This window comes from Malaclemys terrapin, chromosome 5, assembly GCF_027887155.1.
Source record: "Malaclemys terrapin pileata isolate rMalTer1 chromosome 5, rMalTer1.hap1, whole genome shotgun sequence".
NCBI classification, from domain to species: domain Eukaryota; kingdom Metazoa; phylum Chordata; order Testudines; family Emydidae; genus Malaclemys; species Malaclemys terrapin.
Window position 1 is genome coordinate 31,256,064 of NC_071509.1, and position 24,789 is coordinate 31,280,852.

A 24,789-nucleotide genomic window follows, 5' to 3' on the forward strand; every position below is an offset into this window, starting at 1 on the left:
GAACAGGAGTACTTGTGGCACCTTAGAGACTAACAAATTTATTAGAGCATAAGCTTTCGTGGACTACAGCCCACTTCTTCGGATGCATATAGAATGGAACATATAATGAGGAGATATATATACACACATACAGAGAGCATAAACAGGTGGGAGTTGTCTTACCAACTCTGAGAGGCCAATTAATTAAGAGAAAAAAAAACTTTTGAAGTGATAATCAAGCTAGCCGAGTACAGACAGTTTGATAATAAGTGTGAGAGTACTTACAAGGGGAGATAGAGTCAATGTTTGTAATGGCTCAGCCATTCCCAGTCCTTATTCAAACCGGAGTTGATTGTGTCTAGTTTGCATATCAATTCTAGCTCAGCAGTCTCTCGTTGGAGTCTGTTTTTGAAGATTTTCTGTTGTAATATAGCCACCCGCAGGTCTGTCACTGAATGACCACACCACACGATCCATTGTCTACAGCCAAGCTCTAAGATATAACCGCATTTGCTCCAATCCCTCGGATAGAGACAAGCACCTACACGATCTCTATCAAGCATTCTTAAAACTACAATACCCACCTGCTGAAGTGAAAAAACAGATTGACAGAGCCAGACGAGTACCCAGAAGTCACCTCCTACAAGACAGGCCCAACAAAGAAAATAACAGAACACCACTAGCTGTCACCTTCAGCCCCCAACTAAAACCTCTCCAGCGCATCATCAGAGATCTACAACCTATCCTGAAAGATGATCCTTTACTCTCACAGATCTTGGGAGACAGACCTGTCCTCGCTTACAGACAACCCCCCAACCTAAAGCAAATACTCACCAGCAACCACACATCACTGAACAAAACCACTAACCCAGGAACCTATCCTTGTAACAAACCCCAATGCCAACTCTGTCCACATATCTATTCAAGTGACATCATCATAGGACCTAATCACATCAGCCATACCATCAGGGGCTCGTTCACCTGCACATCTACCAATGTGATATATGCCATCATGTGCCAGCAATGCCCCTCTGCCATGTACATTGGCCAAACCGGACAGTCTCTACGCAAAAGAATTAATGGACACAAATCTGACATCAGGAATCAAAATACTCAAAAACCAGTGGGAGAACACTTTAACCTGTCTGGTCATTCAGTGACAGACCTGCGGGTGGCTATATTACAACAGAAAAACTTCAAAAACAGACTCCAAAGAGAGACTGCAGAGCTAGAATTGATATGCAAACTAGACACAATCAACTCCGGTTTGAGTAAGGACTGGGAATGGCTGAGCCATTACAAACATTGAATCTATCTCCCCTTGTAAGTACTCTCACACTTCTTATCAAACTGTCTGTACTGGGCTAGCTTGATTATCACTTCAAAAGTTTTTTTTCTCTTAATTAATTGGCCTCTCAGAGTTGGTAAGACAACTCCCACCTGTTTATGCTCTCTGTATGTGTGTATATATATCTCCTCAATATATGTTCCATTCTATATGCATCCGAAGAAGTGGGCTGTAGTCCACGAAAGCTTATGCTCTAATAAATTTGTTAGTCTCTAAGGTGCCACAAGTACTCCTGTTTTTCTTTTTGCGGATACAGACTAACACAGCTGTTACTCTGAAACCTGAACTTATAATATTTCTTCTTGAGCACATTTGTTCATTTTTTAGATTTATTTAGTTCCGCACTAAAGTTAAAGTGGGTTAGAACATGAAGCATCTGCTGAATTGTTTTAACTGGGTCATCCTTAATGGGGAAAGGATTTACCCTAAAGGTAGCTCAGCCTTTAAGATTCCCTTCACCTCTAGGAGTCTGATCAAAAGCCCACTGAAGTTAATTTAAAGACTCCTAGTGACTTTAACTGGATTGAGCCATAAACAATCTTAAACCATTTGCCTACGTCATTTAGGCCTGGTCTACACTAACCCCCCAATTCGAACTAAGGTATGCAACTTCAGCTACGTGAATAACGTAGCTAAAGTCGACGTACCTTAGTTCGAACTTACCACGGTCCAGACGCGGCAGGCAGGGTCTCCCGTCGACTCTGCGTACTCCTCGCGCCGAGCAGGATTACCAGAGTCGACGGGGAGCACTTCTGGGTTCGATTTATCGCGTCCAGACAAGACGCGATAAATTGAACCCAGAAGTTCGATTGCCTGCCGCCGAACCAGCGCGTAAGCCAAGCCCTAAGAGCCTGATTTTTAGAGTTGCTGAGCACCTGCAGTTTCCATTCCCTTCAGCTGGAGTTAAGTGCAAAAAAAAAAAAAAAAAAAAAAAAAAAAAAAAGTTTTAATGCAACATTAAAGTTGTGAAATCAAGCAAAAAATAAATTGGGAAATTAAAAATGGAAATATTTGTAATGTAACATTAACATGCTCACATGCACACAATAATGGTGTCCTACATTGATTTGATCTATGGGGGAATAGCAAATGTAAATTTTGAATATATTACGCTAAATAAACTTGATTTTGTACTGGGAACTACTCAGATAGAGCCCCTGTACCCACAGAATCCATGGACTTTAACTGGCCTCTGAGCAGGTTCAGGGATCTGCCCATTGAAAACTAGTCGCAAGATCCGGGCCCAAGTTAATACACTATACAGTGTGCCAACTCTCGTGATTTTATTGCGAGTCTTGTGATATTTGGTGCCCTAATTCAAGCCCCAGCTTCTGGATTCATGTGATTATAGAAGAAGCTCAGTTTTCATTTTAATAAAAAGTAAGTTTCTATAGCCTCATGACTTCAGAAAAGCGCTTGAAAACATGAAATGAGTGCACCCTAAAGACTCAGAAATCAGAAGGTAAATAAAACCCACCACATATTTATTATTGTTTAAAAAAAAATCTCATGATTTTTTGGGTCTGACCAATGATTTTTGAACACTTGGGATTGGCAATACTACAGGATAATACAGGATGGGCTATATAACTGTGCATTAGAGATCCACAGGTTTTAATGTTTCTAACTTATTAGTGCTTATTCTCAATCTTTACAATAATATTTATACTATTTCCTTATATATATATACACACAGTCCACACATCTAAATAGTTATCCTTATATATTTCCTTATATATACACACAGCCATCTAAATAGTTATCTTGAGATGAGAGTTTGCTATGACTGGTTAAGCAACAAATCATGCAAAAGCAGATGGACACTAAGAATTAATGGTCCAGAAACTGGAAAGAATTCAAAAGAGGCAGGTTTTTCAATACCTAACATATCCTACATATCTTCAGGAGATTTAAGTAAAAGAAGCTTTGAATTAAATTTAACTTCTGGCTGAATTAGCTAGAACCTCTAATGTTGAATTAGAATATGCTAAAATAGTTTTGATTCTGGTAATAAAAATCTTTGAAACACATAGTAATGAAGAATATTTTTTGCTCATCTAAAACCATTATGGCTCAAGCCAGCAGAAAATATTAATTGCCTTTTGGGTCATCCAAGGTCCTGAAAGGCCTTGAAAGCTGGCTTCATAACCGGCAAAGTTATTCAGCAGAAAGGTCCATACAGAAAAGAATCACCTTGATCCCAAGTCTGTTGTTCAGATTGTAGTATAAGACTCAGCTTTTTTGACAGAGCCAGGAACAGCACCTGTAAATAATTTTCATATATATATATATATATAATCTTTGACCATATAAATTTAAGCACCCTGGAATAGAGGGAACAGGAAAAGAAAAGACTCCTTGAATTCATGCTTATAATTTTGTTTGGGGCTTAAATATCACGATGCTGGGTTTGATGGGGTATTTTTTTGGTGAGGATGAGGTTTGCTTTAATTCTTACAGTCAAGCTTCCAGCTTTATGTCATATCTCAAATTAAATTTAATATCCCCCAATATACAATAATTATTACCCGAAATCTCATTCCCTACAATGTTGTCCTAACTGAACTTACTTCGTAGAGTCCCCACTTATGATTGAACTGGCTCTACCATAGCATTATGGGGGGGGAGGGATAGCTCAGTGGTTTGAGCATTGGCCTGCTAAACCCAGGGTTGTGAGTTCAATCCTTGAGGGGGCCACTTGGGGATCTGGGGCAAAATCAGTACTTGGTCCTGCTAGTGAAGGCAGGGGGCTAGACTCAATGACCTTTCAAGGTCCCTTCCAGTTCTAGGAGATGGGATATCTCCATTATTTATATTATATTATTATTATTCATTCTGGGCAAAGTTTGTAAAGATCTTGCAAAGCCTGTGACAGCAGCATTTTAGGTCTAAACTAGCATTACTTGGCTACTACGAAGATGAAAGCAGTAGTCCGTCAGAAAAGGAAGAAGCCTCTAAGGTGGCCAAGAGGCAATGCTGTTCCAGTGGGTCAGCTATCCAGGTAGCTGCTTTCTTTGAGATGGGAATGTTTTCTACACATCTACTAGGTAGCATTAACTGTGTGGATTGATTTTCAGAGGTGCTGAGCACCCACAGCGTCAGATGACTTCAGTGGGATCAGCAAGTGCTCCATGCCTCTGAAAGGCAGGTCCTTTAAAGTTGACCTTCAGAGCTGAAGATACATTTTTAGACTAAGATTTATAACTCTTTCCTGTAAACCTTAACCACAAAGTTGTGATTTTTAAAATTATTATTTTAACCATCATATTTAGTTAAAACTTATTCTTAGGCCAGGAAACTGATTTATATGTATTTCAGGACTTTGTAAATCCTGCTCTGGATTTGTATCATACTCTGAGAACTGACTGGCCTGTGTCCAAAATATTTGATTGATCAGTCAATCAAAAAATGAATCTGAAAGATCATTTAAAAATAAAATTATAAGCTCTACAACAGAATTTGACAAATCATGCCAATAAATCCCAAACAATATATTTAAATTAATAAATCCTTATATTTTCAGATTAGTCATTTCATTTCTACAAGCATTCAGGGTTTTGATGACTTTAAATTATAACCAGGGTCATAAATCCTATTCTAGCATTATAATCGTTTTGATATTTAAAAATAACATTTTGCTAGTTCTTTTACATTGTTACATCATCTAGAAGAAGAGCCATCTTGGGAAAGGAGTATCACCAGGGCCGGCTCCAGGCACCAGCTTAACAAGCAGGTGCTTGCGGCAGCCAAGGGAGAGAGGCGGCATGTGCGGCAATTCGGGGGCGGCAGGTCCCTCACTCCCTCTAGGAGCGAAGGACCTGCCACCGAACTGCCACCACCGATAGCGGTTTTTTTTTTTTTTTTGCTTGGGGTGGCAGAAATGCTGGAGCCGGCCCTGAGTATCACCATCTAACAAGTAGAGATTGTAGAAGAAAAATATGGCAGGTGTGAGCAGAAATCATTTTGCAGATTATATATGGTAAGGGAAGTGTTCTAAATTTCTCGTGACATCATGAATAGTTTGGGCAATCTCAGAACTGACTATCAAGACCCTTTCCAAATCAAAAATGCTAATGTGTGAAGCCCTACGTTTTCTTTTTTTCATGACATCTTGAAAGAATCAGAAAAGGACTATATATATTGAACAAAAGAAAATTTCTGAATCCAGATACCTTCACTTCCTGGACAACAATTAATCTGAGTACCCAAATCTTCTTCTTTCATGTCTGTAGTTCATGCACCAAACATTTGTGTACTCCTAATTTATCTTTTACTTAATTGATGTGTATGTATAAACATTTAGCCAAAAAGGATATGCAAAGTGTGGAGCTCCCACTCCACATGCCAGCAGTATGAAAGGATCAGCGCTACTGATCATGAGCCCGGATTGATTAGGGAGCAGGCAGAAGAAGGAATTAGACCCTTCCAGACCCCTGATTGGCTAGAGGTCTGGAAGAAAACTCCACCCCAAATTCCTGCTGCTAGCCTGCACCCAGTTGGAGGATGGAGATGCTGCCCCACAACAGGAGCTCAGCCCTGGGGCTGAGGGATGTGTTTGCAACTGGGTCGATCAGCCGGCACAGGGACAATGCTATGAAAAAGCTGCATAGCTCAAGCAGAGATGATGATGATGAAGATGGAGAGAAAATTAAATCTAAATCCAGGGCTAGGAGACCAGCCCTATGAGCAGCCCAGGTGCACAGCCACAGTTAGGCTGGAAGATTGACCCAGACCCAGCAGAGGAAACCCTGACCAGCATTATGACAGACAATCTGGCATTATAGGGTTGCCAGGCATTTGGTTTTCGACCAGAATGCCCATTTGAAAAGGGACCCTGGCAGCTCTGGCCAGCACCGCTGACTGGGCCATTAAAAGTCTGGTTGGTGGTGCAGCAGGGCTAAGGGCAGGCTCCCTGCCTGCCCTGGCTCTGCGCAGCTCCCCGGAAGTGGCCAACATGTCTGGCCATGCAGGTGCAGGGTGTTCAGTTTTGTGCAATTAGAAAGTTGGCAACCCTATATGGCAATTCAGCACAGACTAGGACTCACTACTCTGAGTTTCCATGGTACTCAAGCATCAGCAATCACCAGAAGGGGCAAGAGATACCCCATTGTGGGAGTCAGGGCCTGAGTATGGGGGCAGTGTGGACTACTTGTCAGGTAAAATAAAATTACTCTGTTAGATAATAGGATACAGATGGTTGGAAGATTTTTCAAAACTGACAAAATAATAAAATAATAAATTATTAATAATTCTGTTGAAAAATGTCATTTTGTCAATTCTAAAATGGTCCGGGGAATCTTATTGGTTCTGAAGAAAATTCAGTCAGGAAGCTTTCACAGGTCCAGGATGGAATTTCTGATCAAAAAGAGAGAGAGAGAGAGAGAGAGAGAGAGAGAGAGAGCGCGAGAGAGCACTCCCCCCCCCACCCACCCCATAACCTGGGTCTTCCACATTTCAGGTGAGTGCCCTAACCACTGGACTACACAGTCAGTTTCTCTCAGTCTCTCCTGTTGGAGCTGTTCCACTTTGTATAAATAATTAAACATTGATTGGGCCAGAAAGAGAAACTGATTCTATAGCCTAGTGGTTAGGACACTCACCTGGGCTATGAGAGATTCAAGTCCTTGGTCCAAATTAGGTAGAGTGGGGACTTGAAGCGAGGTCTCTCACAATCCAGATGAGTGTCACAACAAAAATAAATTTCAAAACCTGAAAATGTGGGAGGAAATGGAATTATTGTTTTCTGGCTACCCTAGGTCAAGAACTCAGTGTATTGTATTACTGCTGGGGTTATATATGTGACCTCTTGTTGGGGCCCCTTAATGGTCCCTGTTACAACCCTCAATGACCTCCCCCTCCTCGACACTCACCAGGATGCTGTACTGGATCCAAACCTTGGGTCCTACATGCTCTTGTCTTGCTGGGGGTAGGCAGTGTAAGGCACTCTCTTTCTGGCTCTGGATGTTTAGGCACACAATCTAGGTGCAGTGCCTGTGTCTGACTCCTCTTTTAGCAATGGGGACCCCATAGGGGGTCCAACTGCATAGGCCCTGATACAAGTGCCACCTCTCCCAAGCCTCCCCAGTAGCTGTTGCATACTCTCAGAGTTACACCAAAACTGTGAACTCTCTGGTTTGCTATTTCCCTTTTCTGGAACTATATAATGCAGAAAGCGAAGGAATTTCTAAACACATATACACATTTACTTTACTCTTAGACAGCACAAAAGATATAAAGATCCATGGAAAAACAACCTAATATGCACACAAACTTCTGTCAGTTTCTTCACTACCATCAGTCTGTTCTCCTGTCTCTAAAATAGCCAGTGAGAAAGTCTTCCTTTTATAAGGTTCTTCTAGTTCCCCCTGTCAGGTGACTCCCCTCAGTGACTTCAAGTCCCTAGTCAGGTGATCTGTTGCTTGGTTACAAGCTCACTGAGTTTCATGGTTAGAGCAGAAGGGAGCTTATTATCTTAGGGTGCTTGCTTTTGAATGAGAAATGCTACAGGTAAAGGAGCCTGGATTTCACTGTATTGTTAGCCTTCTCTCAGAGGTTTCAGCACAAGATAAAGGATAAAAGGCAAAAATAGAGGTGCATTAGTCTTACAATCAAAATGGCACTCAAAACAAAAGTTTGAGATAGATACATACTGACTTACACTAATCTGTCACAGTCCCTTTTACTACTGTGGATTGTCCTTGCTCAGATAAAGTCACTGGTATTATATTGGAGTGTAGCATTTATTTCTTGGTCAATTCCAGACTCCTGAAAAGTTGTGAAAGGGAACAAAAGGTTTTTGCCTCATGGAGGCAAGTGGGGTTGCAATTTGGGGACAGCTTAGCAAGCAGGGGTGCTCCCACCACAAAGTGTCCTCTTTGTAATAAACCAACATTTTTTCCCTGAAACATATCCACCATTTGCTTTAAACATGCCAGTTTCTCTTTGATGCATTATTCTTAGCATTTTGCATTAGTGCCCAGAGACAACAAATCAGAATCAAACTCCCTTGTGCTAAGTTCTGTACAAACATATTGTAAGACAAAATCCTGCCCCTAGAAGCATACAGTCTAAGATTTACTAGTATCTACTATATAGAGAAGACAGCTTTAAATTAAAATTAGAACAGATCTTTCTTTACCATTTGGAAAGGAATTAGGATGATAGTTGAAATATGGTCAAATACATCAAATGCAAGAAAATTGCAAACAACTGTGTTATATCCTGCAAACCTTTCCTCTAACACAGAGTTCCTAAACATTTTCATGGTTTATTTTTCCTCATAGAAATGTATGGTTTGTGCATATAGAATTGGTGAAGGAATTTTCCTCTTTTTAGTTAAAAAACAGCATCTGTTCTCTCCACCCTCCTCCATCTAAAGATAAAGCATTTTGATACAAAGACTATTTTATGATACCATACATGCATAGCTAGAAATTAAAATGCGCAATTTTGAAGCTTTTTTACAAATTAGGAATGGTGATTTTTGACATATTTCAAAGAGAAACTTAAATTACTATATTGAGCCTGATCCAAAGTACGCTGAAGTGATGGAGAAAATTCCACTAAATTCTACTCACTGTTAACCTCACTTATATATACTTCACAATTAAAAGTAAGGTATATAGGGATATATTATCCACTAGTTCCTCATACATGTACCTCATGTATGAGCAGATCTCCTGTTGATATAAATGGGTGTTTTGTTTGTGGAATGAAGACTATCACCTGACTTTTATATATAAACATTTTTGATGCAAAGTATTTGCACAATTGTCATGACAGTTAACACAAGACCTCATGAGAGTTAATGTGATCTCTCAACACCATTTTGCTTCATCAAATATAATTTCCTGCTACCTCACAATAGATGTTTTATGAGAGCTCATCTGGTAACCACCATTATTTTATTGTCACCCTTGCGTACATGTGCAGACATATGCCAGAAAAATAGAAGTTCTTCAGTGCACCAAATCCCATTCTCTTTCAACATAATATATGAACTTTGAGTCTGATTCCTAGGCTGCTGAACTCAGTGAGAATTATAGGAGATCAGAACATTGCAAGATCAGCCCATAGATGTACTATATATTGAATATCTTGTGCTTAAAGGGAGTTACCTGGTGAAGTAATGTCAATGTTAAGAATTCCTTGCTTTTATAGTTGTGTAATTCTCATTTCTTTTGAATATTTTGACTTATCTCAAGCCTTCTGTTTTTTTTTTTTTCTCCTTTTTCCCTGCTGAATTATCCAGCTTGTTCAGGCTGAAGGACCCTCTATTTATACTTCTCACACTTAAGGTTTTAGTTCCAGAGGGATTTTTCAGTGGAAAAATCATAAATAGAGGGTCCTTCAGTTTGAACAAATGGATTGATAATTCAGTAAACAAGAGAGAGAGGAGAGAGAAAAAGAGAGAGAGCTTCAGAACATCCAGCAGAAACAACAGCTTAGCAATGAATGTGATAAGAATCATTCAGCAATATATGTAGTCACGAACTGAGTGGTTAGTGCACTTAGATCTTGGTAATTTCTTTTAGGAGAGAAAATGAGTAGACAGCAGACAGTGAATTACTAAATTATCCTATTACACTTTTATTTAGAAATGTACAATTCCTACAGACAGACTTTGAACAAAATGGCTTTTAACAGCAAAAGCAGCACAACTCAAGCGCATATACTGGTGATCAGCAAAGGTTTTTTTCACCATCCGCTCTTGGAAAATCCTGTCTCTCCAGCCCAGCCCCCACACCTTTTTTGTTACAGTATTCAGTGTCCAGCCCAAAAAATTTCCATATAAGCAGTAATTCTGTCCCCCCGAAAACCCTCTAAGTGAAGTCTTGTCCCCAGTTAAATCAATGGGTAAACTCCATGTACTTTAATTGACGCAGGATATCACTGGTCTGATGGTCTGAAATTAGTCTTTCAGGATGGATTCTCCTGAGCTATCCAGCAGAGCAGGCCCCCATTCCTGCTGGGACTGGAGTCATCAAGTCTAGGGTCACTTTGCCAACACAAAAGGGAAGCCACTTACCAACTAATGGCCCAGCTGGTATTCACTCATTGCCTTCAACTTCCCTATTGCTGGCTTGTTGACACTTACAGCACTAAAAAATTACACATACGCTCCTTAAAAAATTGGCACTTTTAATTCTTACAGACTAGTATTGCTTTATTGCAAGAGTCCCTTTGTTTTCCAGTGGGGAATAGTTTTAGTCTTCTAAAAAAAAAAAATTCTTTGTGATTTCTTTACATCATTGCTATTTCTGTACGTAAACACTTGCATTATTTCTATCCATATACAACAGCAGGTGGGCTGCGAGTTGTTTGTGGTGTTAGCAAAGTGATCTTAGATGTGATGGCTTCAAAGCAGGCTGGGATGGGGGTCTTCTGCTCAGAAGAATCAATCCTGATGCACCAGTTTCAGGGCTTGTCTATACATGAAAGTTAATCTGGAATAAAGTGGGACCCTGTGGAAAAAAAACCCCACAATTTCATGACTGTGTGGAAATCATGAAATTAGCCCAATACCACGAATTTTCCAACAGCAGGGAGGCAGAAACGGCCATCTGGGTGCAACAGTCTCATGCTCCGTGTGGACCATAGTGCACAGCAGTGTCATGTCGGAGCAGCGGTTCAGGGGTGGGGAAACTGGTTTTATGTGAGATGCAGTAACTAGCACTGCTGCCACTTGGAACACAAGTAGCTGTGGCCTCAGTCAGAAGCAGGCATCCGCACACCCTGGTCTTGTGCCGCTCAGAGCGTGTGTTCCAAGCAGGGGCAGTGCTGGCTACAGTGCCTTGCATAAAAGCAGCTGCCAAGTCCCCCTCAAACTGCTGCTCCAACATGATGTTGCTGCATGCCATGAGCCACACTGAGCACGAGATCAGTGCACGGAGATTACTGTTTCTGCCTCTCCATAGAGACCACTGCTGTTTGTGCTGCAAGCAGTGGCAACGCTGGCTAGTGTGCCCACATAAATTTGGCTGCCAAGCGTCCCCTGAAACTGAAGGCCCTACATGAATCTGCCACTGCCACACACTACAAGCCACACCCACACAAGGCCAGCATGCACAACACCCACTTCCACCTCGCCACTGTTGGAAAAAATTGCAGCGGGTCAGAGGAGACTCGGCAGTTGTGCATATTCCATGAAATTTGATACTTAATGGTATTGCCGGGAATTCTCAAAAAAAAAATTGCAATTTTCACTAGGCTTTAGGAATAAGGGAGAATGAATTTAAAGTGAATTTAACTAGTCCTGATGAACTCCATATGGAGATACTCTTATTTTAGAATAAGAGAATACGTGTGGAGCAAATTGATGCATTAAATAGTAATAAGTCACCAGGAACTTATAGTATTCCTGCAAGAGTTCTGAAGGAACTCAAATATGAAATTGTAGAAATTGTGGTATGTAACCTATTGCTTATATCAGCATCTGCACCAGATGGCTGGAGGATAGCTAAAGTAATGCTGATCTTTTAAAAGGGCTCCAAAGGCATCCTTGGCAATTACAGGCTGGTAAGCCTAACTTCAGTACCAGGCAAATTGGATGAAACTATAATAAAGAACAGAATGATTAGACACACAGATGAATATGATTTTTTGGGGACGAGTCGACATGGCTTTATGTAAAGGGAAATCATGCCTTACCAATCTATTAGAATTATTCAAAGGGGTTGTTAAACATGTGGACAAGGATGACCAAGTGGATATAGTGTACTTCCAGAAAGCCTTTGACAAGATCCTTCCCCAAAGACTCTTAAGCAAAGTGAGCAGTCATGGGATAAGAGGGAAAGTCCTCTCATGGATAAGTAACTAGTTAAAAAACGGGAAACAAAGGTGTGACGTGCAGTCTATATGGTTTTATAAAAACATGATAATAAGTGAATATAATGTAACTGGGATATGCTTCATGCAAAAGGTCTCTTGTAAGATATCATTACAAAGCTTATAATCTACTGAGTGTGATCATCCGATTTGTATAAATGTACCACTCTTGTATCTAAAACTAGAAATATAAAATATAACTCTGAGGGCTTATTGTAATTATGTAAAGTGTGGGCCATTAATGATGGTTTGGACTCCCATTAACCAGAACCATTGTCTGCAGATGGCTGTGTTTACCTGTGAGTCTTCCTATATGTGTGTGTGCTGGCAAGTGAGCAATGAAGTCTTGCAGTGACATGTGATCATGTCACCTGAACTGGAATCCATCTTTAACCTGGTGCTTTTCCAGTGAGGGGGGGTGGAAACCCAGAGGGACAAAGGGTTCCTGCCTTATGTAAAAGATATATAAAGGGGTGGAAGAGAACAAAGGAGAGAGAGGAGCCATCATGAAGAATCCCCTAACTATCACCTGACCTGCAACAAGAGCTGTACCTGGGGAAAGAATTGTGCCCAGGCCTGGAAGGTGTCCAGTCTGAGAAAAACTTACTGAAGCATCTCTGAGGGTGAGATTATCTGTATTTAGTTTGATTAGACATAGATTTGTGCATTTTATTTTATTTTCCTTGGTGACTTATTTTGTTCTGTCTGTTACTACTTGGAACCACTTAAATCCTACTGTCTGTATTTAATAAAATCACTTTTTATTTAGTAATTTACTCAGAGTATGTATTAATACCTGGGGGAGCAAACAGCTGTGCATATCTCTCTATCAGTGTTATAGAGGGCGAACAATTTATGAGTTTGCCATGCATAAGCTTTATGCAGGGTAAAACAGATTTATTTGGGTTTAGACCCCATTGGGAGTTGGGCATCTGAGTGCTAAAGACAAGCACACTTCTGGGAGCTGTTTTCAGGTAAACTTGCAGCTTTGGGGTCCGTGTTGGAGCAGATGGGAGAGTCTGGCTCAGCAAAACAGGGTTCTGGAGGCCTGAGCTGGCAGGGAAAACAGGAGCAGAGGTAGTCTTTGCACATCAGGTGGCAGCTCCCAAGGGGGTTTCTGTGATCCAACCCGTCACAAAAGGTAGGAATAAATGGCCAATTTTCATAATGGAGAGAGGTATATAGTGGTGTCCCCCAGGGGTCTGTACTGGGACCAGTGCTGTTCATAAATGATGTGGAAAAAGGGGTAAACAGTGAGATGGCAAAGTTATCAGTTACTCAAGATAGTTAAGTTCAAAGCAGATTGTGAAAAGTTGCAAAGGGATCTCATAAAATTGGGTGACTGGGCAACAAAATGGCAGATGAAAATCTATGTTGATAAATGCACAGTAATGCATATTGGAATAATATAATCCCAACGATCCATACAAAATGATGGGTCTAAATTAGCTGTTAACACTCAAGAAAGAAGAAGAACAGGAGTACTTGTGGCACCTAAAAGACTAACAAGAAAGAGATTATTGAGTCATTGTGGATATTTCTCTGAAAACATCCACTCACTATGCAGCAGCAGCTAACAAAGCTAACAATGTTAGGAACCATTAGGAAAGGGATAGATAATAAGACAGAAAATATCATAATGCCACTACATAATTGCATGGTATGCCCACATCTGGAATACGGTGTGCAGTTCTGGTCACCCCATCTTAAAGAAGGTATATTAGAATTGAAAAAGGTACAGAGAAGGGCAACTAAAATGATTAAGGGTATGGTGTGGGTTTAAGGGTAAGGGGCAGGTTTAAAACAAACAAAGGGAAGTACTTCTTCACACAGCACGCAGTCAACCTGTGGAACTTGTTGCAAGGGGGTGTTGTGAAGGCCAAAACTATCACTGGGTTTAAAAAAGAACTAGATAAATTCATGAAGGATAGATCCATCAATGGCTATTCGCTAAGCAGGGCCGGCTCCAGGGTTTTGGCCGCCCCAAGCAGCCAAAACCAAAAAAAAAAAAAAAAAAAAAAGCTGTGATCGCGATCTGCGGCGGCAATTCGGCGGGAGGTCCTTCACTCTTAGGTGGAGTGAGGGACTGTCCGCCGAATACCTGGACTTGCTGCCCCTCTCCGGAGTGGCCGCCCCAAGCACCTGCTTGAGAAGCTGGTGTCTGGAGCCGGCCCTGTAGCCAAGATGGTCAGGGATGCAGACCCATGTTCTGGGTGTCTCTAAACCTCTGACTGCCAGATGCTGGGACTGGATGACAGCCGATGGATCACTTGATAATTGCCCTGCTCTGTGAATTCCCCTTGAAACATCTGGCATTGGCCACTGTCAGAAGACAGGATACTGGGCTCGATGCACAATTGGTCTGACCTAGTATGGCCATTCTTATGTTTTTAGGAGTGCTTTATTCTGAATTAGCTTAATCCAGTGGAATCAATCCATCAGGAAGAGCTATTCAGAAATAACTCCCAGTGTAGGCAAGCTCTAACCTTGTACTCATGTGCAGAGGAAAATAAACATTGTAATTCTCCCCCAGACCTCCTCCTCCCCCAATTTTTATCCAATTTTAATTTATAAATCTTAAATCAATCTCTTATTTCTGTTTGAGGGAATTTCACGATCAGATTACTTAATACTTGTATAGAAAATTCATATACATTAATAGCAAAGTAAAAAGGGTTCCTTTAATGCTAAAATGAATGGGGACTGAAGTTCTCCATTTGCTTACAGAAAAGGCATTCCTATTGTCAATGCTGTGCAGTTTTCCTCACTGCACCCCATCAGCTGATTCAGCTCTGCACAGACTTCTGCTATACATCCTATGGAATTAACCAATGACAACTTCATGAAAACAGAATAAAATGTTTTGAGGTTCAAGAATACAGAAGGAAAGCAAAAGATGTACCAATATTCAAAATAAGAAAGAAGAGTTATTCTGCTAATTTACTGATGCATAAATTTAACTTCTGTCTCCAGAAAAATACTAGAACAGAGTTTACCAAATTTCTAAATTGGTAGAGGATAACAGTGCAGGTGGTTGAATAATGGGGAAATGATTTCAGAAAAAATAAATACTTTTAAAGTTGTTTCTGTTTTGCAGGGTTCAAAATAGGTGTATTTTCTCACTTTTGTTAAACTTTTCACATTTTTAGAATAAATATTTCTGCAAAGTTTTCTGTGTCACATTTTGATCAGAAATGGAAATTTTCAGTTATGTTGATTTTTTTGGTGAAAATTTTCATTTTTAAAAAGATACCAATTTAAGTGTCTCCCAGGCATCCTCTGCGTTCACATGTACGGCCGGTCACACCTTTAACTGGCTCCACAGGCTGGATGTGGGCATAAGAAATAAAAGAACCAACCCTTCACCCTAGTTGTACCATTAGGGGGGAAAAAGTGTCCTACCAAAATTACAGCTGGCATAGACAATTTCAAGTTTGTTTTCATCTACACTTTGCCATAAGGTTTCAGTTGCTCTTCAGGCTTATCTACATGAGTTATTTCAGACTAGCTATTCCTGATTAACTTTTCTGATAATTCTTCCATTGCAAAACAAGAAATACCCATCATAATGGTCCATCTCTGAAAAATGTGAGTGACAAATAGGACTGGACAAATCACAGATTTTTTCAGTTCATTGGCAATTTCAACACATTTAAAAATTTTATTTCAGGTTGGACCAAAAATTAAAGTTTTCAAAAATTTTGGCAAGTTGAAAGGTCAAATAAAATTTTGTTTCAGGTCAAAGGAAATATTTTGTTTGGTCAAAATTGAAACATTTCATTTTTGACCATTTATAAACTTCTTTGAATGTTTTAAAAATAAAATTAAAGGAAATGTTGAAGCAAAAAGTAGTTTCAAACCCAAAACCCAGAATGTTTCATTTTAAATGTTTTGCTTTTTTTGAAATCCCCTCCCCCCCCAAATGAACGCTTCGGTGAAAATCAACACAAGTTCACAAAGCATTTCAGTGTCACTAAATCTGCCTATTTTGCTGAAGAAAGGTCTCGGCCAAAAAATTTCACCCAGCTCTACTGACAAATACTAAAAAACTTATTAGACTAGATTCTCTGGCGCTGTATCTAGCCATCTCCTACATCTTCCAGCTCACACGCAGCACCAACGGATATTGGGAGGAAGGTGTAGGAGGCAGCTCTACCAAGGGAGCTTTACTCCTGCTGGGGACTTCCACATCCTCGGGTTATCCCAATTAATAGAACCACATCATCAGGGAGTATCAGAATTAACTAAACTCCACAGAGCAACAAGGTATTGAGATTAATCAAAGATATTTATTATTAATATTTGTATTAAGATTTACAGCAAATCATGTCATGCTATACAACTTTCAATAATTTTCCTGACAGTAATTCCTAAATATTAATATTGAGGAAGCACCAATAGTCTAACTAGGTGACTGGGTATCCCAAGAGACTGGTAATAAGATAAGGACTAAACCACTTTGCACATTCTGTACATTTTGCATGCCTTCAGAGCCCTTTAGAATGATGGAAAATTATTTTCCACATTTTATAGATAGGTAAACTGAAGCACAAATAAATGAAGTGACTTCCATAAGGTCACCCAGCTTGTCAAGAATAAAACTCGAAGTCTTCACAGCAAACTCCCTTCTCCAACCACTAAGCAATCAGGCTTCCTTCAGTGTTGCTGCCCCCATTTTGTATAACTGGTATAGTAACAAAGTAAAGCACAATTTTAGAATACCTACTGTTTTGCCTAGATCTCCCTTTTTGCTCCAGCATTTCACACACCCAGCCTCTACTCTTTCAAATCCTTTTGAAGCACTAACTTGTCTTGAAAAAAGTTGTTATCATCCATTCACATTACTCAAAAGGAGATGAAAGGGAGGATAGAGAAGGAGAAAATAATGATACCACTGCGAGTCAGAACCTCTGGATTTTCCAGTGCATTTTAGGTCGTCTGTCTCGTAAACTCCTTAGGACAAGGACTGTATCTTATTCTATGTCTGACACAGCAGTGAGACACTATTGGCCCTTAATAAATTAATCATAATTTTCAACAGAGTAAAAGAAAAATCACATCTTGGGTATTCTGACAGTCGGGTAACATTCACTATAGGTTTCAAATATCATATTTATTGCAATTCTTCATTATAAGTGACTGAAAATTTACTACGTGCAGTAGTTTAATTTACATTTGCTCCAGAAGTAGTTATAAATCAATACATTGGACATAAACATCCCTTTCTTAGACAAGTATATAACAATTTTATAGTTTTACACTTGTTAAATGAGTATTATTGGAGTATATGCATCAGAGGGTATCCATGATGAGACAATGCATGCAAAATAAGGCCATCTCTGAGGGCTTCTCTTCCTTGCAGAATTAACTCAGGCTCTTACTGGAGTGTTGCCCCTAACCCTTCTCCTTCCCCTACACAAACCCTTCTGACCTGAGTGCGGCAGTGCTTTGCACCCAAGCTAGCTGGCCCATCCAGGGGGGTAGGCTAAAGCCTAGGTGCTGCTTATATCCACCCACTTCACAGTACGAATGCAGGCTAAACCACTCAAGTGCGCATAGTTCTCCAGGGCCTTCCCACAATTCCCCTGGTGTGTCCAGAAGGACAGATGAGTTCTCCTGCAATTCAGTGGGAAAGAATAAGAGTGGCTCAGCTTACTGCAGTTCTAAAAGCCATGGGTTATGACTCCAGAAGCCCTAGCCCCTCACATGAGCATGTGTACAGGGCCAGTGAGGATGCAGTTGATTGGCCACTCTTGACTCTGGCTTTGCAGTGTGGCCAGTCACATGCAAGTGCCGATCATCCACAGAAACGCTGTAGTGCAGACGCACCCAGATACAAAAAAGAGTAAAGTTAGCTCTAACCTTAGCCCTGATGAAAGCTAAGATGGCTCCAATGTAACAAATAAATCATCAGAATTAAGGAGCGTGGTAGTTTTAAAAAAAGCTTTCATAACTTTAATTAGATTTAAAGTATTTCTCTAAAATATTGGACAGCTGACCTGCTACCCGATCAGCTACGTGTGAGCTAGAAGATGTAAGAGATGGCTAGATACAGCACCAGAGAATCTAGTCTAGTAAGTTTTGAAAATCTTTCCTGTATTTTCAAAACCATTTTTAACAAAGATATACAGAAAGCAGAGATTTGTACATTTTCATAGAGGGGACTTTTTCTCAGAATCAGATGAGGCTCTCTAAACTGTAAAAAGTTAATGTTACATGCAAACCAAGAACAATTTTATGCAGCCAAGGGAGGGCAATTCCATCTTAGCTGATTTTCCATGGTGAGATTCAACACAAAGAACACATTTCAGCCTCAGCTTGTTATCCTAGACCCTTGTCAGAGTGTGAGGGAAATTAAAAGAAAACTTTACAGACTCACAATATCTATTTGGTGTCAAGGTACAACAGACTAGCAAGAGTGCTATCTATACATTCTCTCTGTAAAAGTCAATGTTGTTGTCAAATACAACAATGATAAACCTCAAGACATTCTGCATTTTTCTCACTTGCATGATACTAAAGAGCTACACTATTAGTATGAATATTTCTATTATATTTCTAACATATTTAAAGAAGTGGCTGATAACTGCATTTTAAGTCTTTGCCACAAGCTCTCCAAGCTGCCTCCCAAGAAGATTTTAAATAATTTAAACATCCGACCACCCGAAGAAGAAGATTCAAGGTCTATGCAGTGCAGTTATTTTGCTGTTTCCCCAAGTAGTTTAAGGCTTATTTCAAATACAGATGAAGAATATTTTCCTCCTGAATAATAAAGCTGAATTAAATATGAAAAAGACATAAATTGTACATTTTTTTCATTATAAATCTTCATCACATTGTGTAAAAAAGTCACAGCTTTAGATACCCTCCTGGCCAGCTCTTAGAGGCTATGCTCCATCCTCATCATCCTTAACTTCTTAGTAGCTCCTCACACCATCAACCACTCCCTAAATTCTTGAAACCCTTTCCTCCATTAATTTATAAGGCTCCATCCTCTCATGGTTCTGCTCCTACCCCTTGATTGCTTCTTCAGAGTCTTGTTTGGTGGACCCTCCCCTTTCCCACCCCGTTTCAGAGGGTGCCCCTGAGGACTTATCCTTGGACTCCTGCTCTAGTGTGTCTGCATATTATCCCTAGGTCCTTTTTATCCAGGTGACGTCTAATGCCATCTTTAAGCTGTCAATTCAAAAATGTAGCCCTGCAGGGAAGACCCATGTCCCTCAATCCAGTCCTGCATCTTGGCCTTCCCCTTTCCCACATTTGTTTGCTCCCTTCTGTTTATTTAAGGCCTTTCAACATTTCCCCCTAATCTCCCAGATCATCAAGCCATCAACCCCTACTTTCACTCTGCCACTGATGACAGCTTTGATCACTTTACTGCTCACTTCTCCCCTCAAACACTTCTATGTTTTCTCCCATGATGCCCTCTATGCATGAACAAAGTCACCCCAACAAAATTTGTAAAGCCCTTAACTGTTATTTCTGCCACGGTGCTTACAAATCACTACTTTCTGGTACTGATTAGAGAATTGGAGAGCTATGTCTTCTGCTATTCTGCTCTACTCAGTTCACTTTGTTACCTCATCCTCTCACCAGCCCCACACCATTTCTCAGTCTATTCACCTGTTTATGTCCTGCTGCAGACTGTCAGCATTCTGGGGCATGGATTGTCTTTTTTGCTACTTGTCTGTACAGTGCTCAGCATAATGGCATTCAGAGCCTCAATCAGGGTTCCTAGGCACTGCCATAATACGAATAATAAACAACACTAAACACGTGGGGTTATTGTTCTATGCATAAAAGAAATTAGCTCCATTTTAAATAAGCTTCTAGACTGAAAAAAGGAAGTTTATTCACTTCGTTGCAACTGGAGTTCAAGATGTGTGGTCCCTATCTGTATTCCACTGTGGATATGTACATGCTCCATGCATCTAAGACTGAGAATTCTTGCAGGTATTGTCCATTGGTTTGCACCTGTGTCTCTGTCCTCCTCATCCTGTACACCAAGAATAAGAGGTGGGGCCAGGCAGACCAACCTCTCCAGTTCCTTCTCTACTGCAAATCCAGTCATGATCTGAGGCAGAGGGGAAGGAGGGTGGGTAGTGGAATATAGAGAGGAACCACACATCTCAAAGAACTCCAGTTACAGCAACAAGGTAAGTAACTTCTCTTTCTTCTTCGAGTGCTAGTTTCCAAGTGTATTCCACTGTGGGTGACTGACAAGCAGTACTCAGAGACATGGTCAGTGTGAGGATAAAGGTGATATAGCTTCTTGTAGAACCACTGTCCCAAAGGATGTATCAGCGGTGCACCCTGAACCAAGGCATAATGTCTCCTGAATAGGTCAATGGAGCTCCATGTAGCAAATATCAAGCAGGGGCATCTCTTGACGTGATGCTATTGAGGCTGCTTGTGCCCTTGTAGAGTGAGACCTTACCCCATGTGGGGGAAGAAGCTGTGCCAACTCACAGAGTAGGATACAGCCAGAGATCCACTTGGAGAATGTCAGCGAGAAAACAGCTTGACCTTGGACTCGTTCTGCTATGGCAACAAATAGTCTAGTTGACTTCCTTGTCTGTTTTGTTCTCTGCAGATGAAATGCCAATGCTCACTGCATGACGAGGGAATGAAGTCTTTGCTTTCACTAGAGGCAGGGGACTTTGAGAACAACATAGGTAAGTGAATTGACTGGCTTCTGTGAATTTCTGAAACTGTGCTGGAACATAGATGTAATTAGACCTTATTGTTATGGAATATTGTGTACGGTGGATCAGCCATTAAGGCCTCAAGCTCACCTAGCCTTCTGGCTGAGGTGAGGGCAATGAGGATCTTCATTGACAAGTGAAGCATGGAACACATAACTAATGAGTCAAAGGGTGGCTTAGTTAGTGCCAGAAATACTAAATTAAGATCGCAGTGAGAGGTTGGTTTCTTTACCAGCAGAAAGAGTCTGAGCATTCCTTTCAAGAACCTGACTGTTAATAGGTGGGTAAAAATTGAGGAACTGTCCATTGGCAGGTGACACATGTTAATTGCAGGCTGATAGATGCATTCACCAGGGCTTAGATTCAGCTGGAGCCATCTGGAGCAGAGCTCCGGTAAATATTTTCAAACCTGTGGGAGCCCCGGTGCCTCCCATGGGGCTGAAAGCCCAAGCCCCAGTGCACCCTGTGGCGCAGAAGCCCTGAGCCCCAGTGCCTCCCACAGGGCAGAAGCCCCAAGCCCTAGGGCATCCCATGGGGATGGAGCCTCGGCACCCCCTCACCCCCATGGGGCTAAAGCCCCAAGACCTTCCACCCCACAGCTGAAGCCCGGAGCCCGAAATAGGGAGGGCATGGGGGGGGGGTGTGCTTGGAAATAATCTCTGAGAATTTAAGCCCTGCATACACCTTTCCCTCTTCATAAGGTCAAGAAAGTTGGCCTCCTTATCTGTGGGGTTAGTGCTTGGGTGTTGTTGTCTGGAACTTTCCATGGCCACCTGGACTATCAAGGAGTTCAAGGCAGGATAAGTGAACAAAAAATCTGCTCCCTTAGCCAGGACAAAGTACTGCTTCTCTGCACTCTTGGGTTATAGACACAGGTAGCTGGCATATGCCATACAGCCCTTGCCAGTTCTGATATGGCTTCATTTACTGAGACTGCAACCAGACCAGAGCCTGTAGGATATCCAGGAGCTTACATTGAGGGTCCTTGACCTCCTCTAAGGAGATCTGGAGCTATTCTGCCACTCTCAGTAACAGTTCTTCAAATTTTCTATTATTGTCCAGGGGAGATGGAGAAGATTAAGCAATCGTCTCATTGGGTAACAGAGTCAATATCCGCATCAGGGCTCAAGGGGTTCACACTAGCCCCTTGGAGGAGAGAATTGGTAACAGTCCTTGTTGGAATAGACAGATTCCAGGTAATGTGCATAATGGTCCCAAATGCCCCAATAAGGTCAGTATGAGGGGTTGAAGGGGGTTGGGGTGATCCCCAAAGCACTAGGGCCCACCAGTCCCGAGGAGGAAGACCTTGTCTGTGTGGCTGAGGCTGGTTCCAGGAGATTCTTAATCCCCTGTCTGGGCTGAATTCCCTGGGTTGAGGGGGAGCTGTTTAAATCCAACTGTCCTGGAGATCAAAAGGTCAGATCCTGATCCTTTGGCAGTGCCTAGTGGATGGGATGAGGGTTAGACTTTTTCCAGAGTCCTGGATTCCTGCAGGCATTTGTATCTTCCTGGGGAGGGTCGATCCTGATAACAAGGGAAATAGTGGGACCAAGAGGACGAAGATATCATCTCGAGTGGTATAAGTCATCACCACCTTTGGAGGTTGCATCTTGTCACTCAGCACCACACCTGCCACATTCTTCTGGGAAAATAGCAGCAAATTCTGTACTTAGCAGAGATATGAGCTTCTCCGAGGCAATAGAGGCAGCACTGGGGTCATCACTAACAAAAAAAGGAGCAGAGCCACTGTAGGAGACACAGTTTTTGAAGCCTAGTATCCTGGGCATATCTAAGTACCATACTGAGAGACCCAGAGGGTTCTCCAGAGTGGAATTTGTAACACTATCTAACTGAGTAACTATTATAGACTAACGAACAATAATATAACTTGAATATTTACAAGGGAAGAGAAGGATCAGCTCTGGACACTGGAGGATTCTGACTCAGGCCATGCAGCAATAAGAAGGAACTGGAGAAGCAGTCAGTTCACCCTGCCACTTACACTGTTGGTGCAGCACAGGAGAGCAGGGGCACAGATGCAGACAAATGGACCCCACTTGCAAGAACTCTCCAGTCTCAGGTGCATGGAGCGCATGGTTACCCACAGGGGAATACACACAGAGACCCGCACCCAAAGAAGAAACAAAACATTTCTATAGATCTGTACTGTGAAATGAAACTCTCATTGTTATTGACATACAAGATTCTGAGGCACATCAGCAACAGGAAATAGAGCGTCTCTGTAATGCAGATCAGACACAGAAGGCAATTTTGAGAACCAGGAATGGGAGCAAAAGCTCAAATGAGTTCTCAGAAAATAAGGGGATGAAGAGGTTGGAGGTGGCTGTATTTCAGCTGCTATCATGGAACATAAACCTAGAAAAGTACTTTTTGGTTACTACATTTTCAACCCATCCTTGATTCACATGGATTTAGAAGTTCAGCAAAACAATTTCCCCCCATTTTGACATCTTAATTTAGATGCAGATAGATAAGACATAGAGATGCTGATAAGATCAAAAAGGGAAATCACTTGCCAATTGTTCCTGACATGAGCAGTCAAATCCATGTTTGTGGTACAGTTAGATATGAATTTTTTTTAAGCAAAGTGGGAAAGAGTTCATGGTCTGCTCTCATTTTATACTGGGGCTTTCAGCATGCCCATCTTTAGAGGTACCAGTATCTATTCTAACTATTGACAAAGAAACACCTACATACAACATAAAATGAACTAGATTTAAAAAATAGCTATTTTTACATTTTATATCAGATCTGGAACCAAAAACCATAAGGGCCAGTTTAGATCTGAGGATCTGAATCTAATGAACACACCAATCCTGAAACTGAGGAGGGAATGGATTAGTGGTCCTAGCTTGAGTCTACCTATAGTTAGAACATTTGGTCCATTTTCTTAGGCCTGGTCTACACTAGGCGTTTATGTCGAAGTTAGCGCCGTTACATCGAATTAACCCTGCACCCGTCCACACCGCAAAGGTATTTAGTTCGACATAGAGGTCTCTTTAATTCGACTTCTGTACTTCTCCCCGACGAGGGGAGTAGCGCTAAATTCGACATGGCCATGTCGAATTACGCTAGGTGTGGATGGAAATCGACGCTAATAGCTCCGGGAGCTATCCCACAGTGCACCACTCTGTTGACGCTCTGGACAGCAGTACGAGCTCGGATGCTCTGAACTGCCACACAGGAAAAGCCCCGGGAAAATTTGAATTTGAATTCCTTTTCCTGTCTGGCCAGTTTGAATCTCATTTCCTGTCTGGACATCGTGGCGAGCTCAGCAGCACTGGCAACGATGCAGAGCTCTCCAGCAGTGATGGCCGTGCAATCTCAGAATAGAAAGAGGGCCCCAGCATGGACTGATCGGGAAGTCTTGGATCTCATCGCTGTGTGGGGCGATGAGTCCGTGCTTTCCGAGCTGCGATCCAAAAGACGGAATGCAAAGATCTACGAGAAGATCTCTAAAGACATGGCAGAGAGAGGATACAGCCGGGATGTAACGCAGTGCCGCGTGAAAATCAAGGAGCTGAGACAAGGCTACCAGAAGACCAAAGAGGCAAACGGACGCTCCGGATCCCATCCCCAGACATCCCGTTTCTACGAGGCACTGCATTCCATCCTCGGTGCGGCCGCCACCACTACCCCACCAGTGACCGTGGACTCTGAGGATGGGATAGTGTCCACGGCTGGATCCTCGGACATGTTAGCGGACGGGGAAGATGAGGAAGGAGATGAGGAGGACGAGGCAGTCGACAGCGCTCACAACGCTGATTTCCCCGACAGCCAGGATCTCTTCATCACCCTTACAGAGATCCCCTACCAACCCTCCCCAGCCGTTACCCCGGACACAGAATCTGGGGAAGGATCAGCCAGTAAGTGTTGTAAAAATCTAAACATTTATTTGTAACAGAACAG

At 41.6% G+C, this 24,789-nt stretch overlaps 1 long non-coding RNA gene across 1 annotated transcript in view; it reads left to right on the top strand.

The window, feature by feature from the left end:
• LOC128838753 (uncharacterized) overlaps positions 1 to 22,011 on the top strand; it is a 59,986-nt gene extending 37,975 nt beyond the window's left edge. Inside the window, exons 3-4 of the long non-coding RNA XR_008445260.1 lie at positions 20,748 to 20,829; positions 21,922 to 22,011. This is a non-coding gene — a long non-coding RNA (uncharacterized LOC128838753). The remainder of the gene's footprint in view (positions 1 to 20,747; positions 20,830 to 21,921) is intronic.
• The last annotated feature ends 2,778 nt before the right edge of the window (positions 22,012 to 24,789 follow it).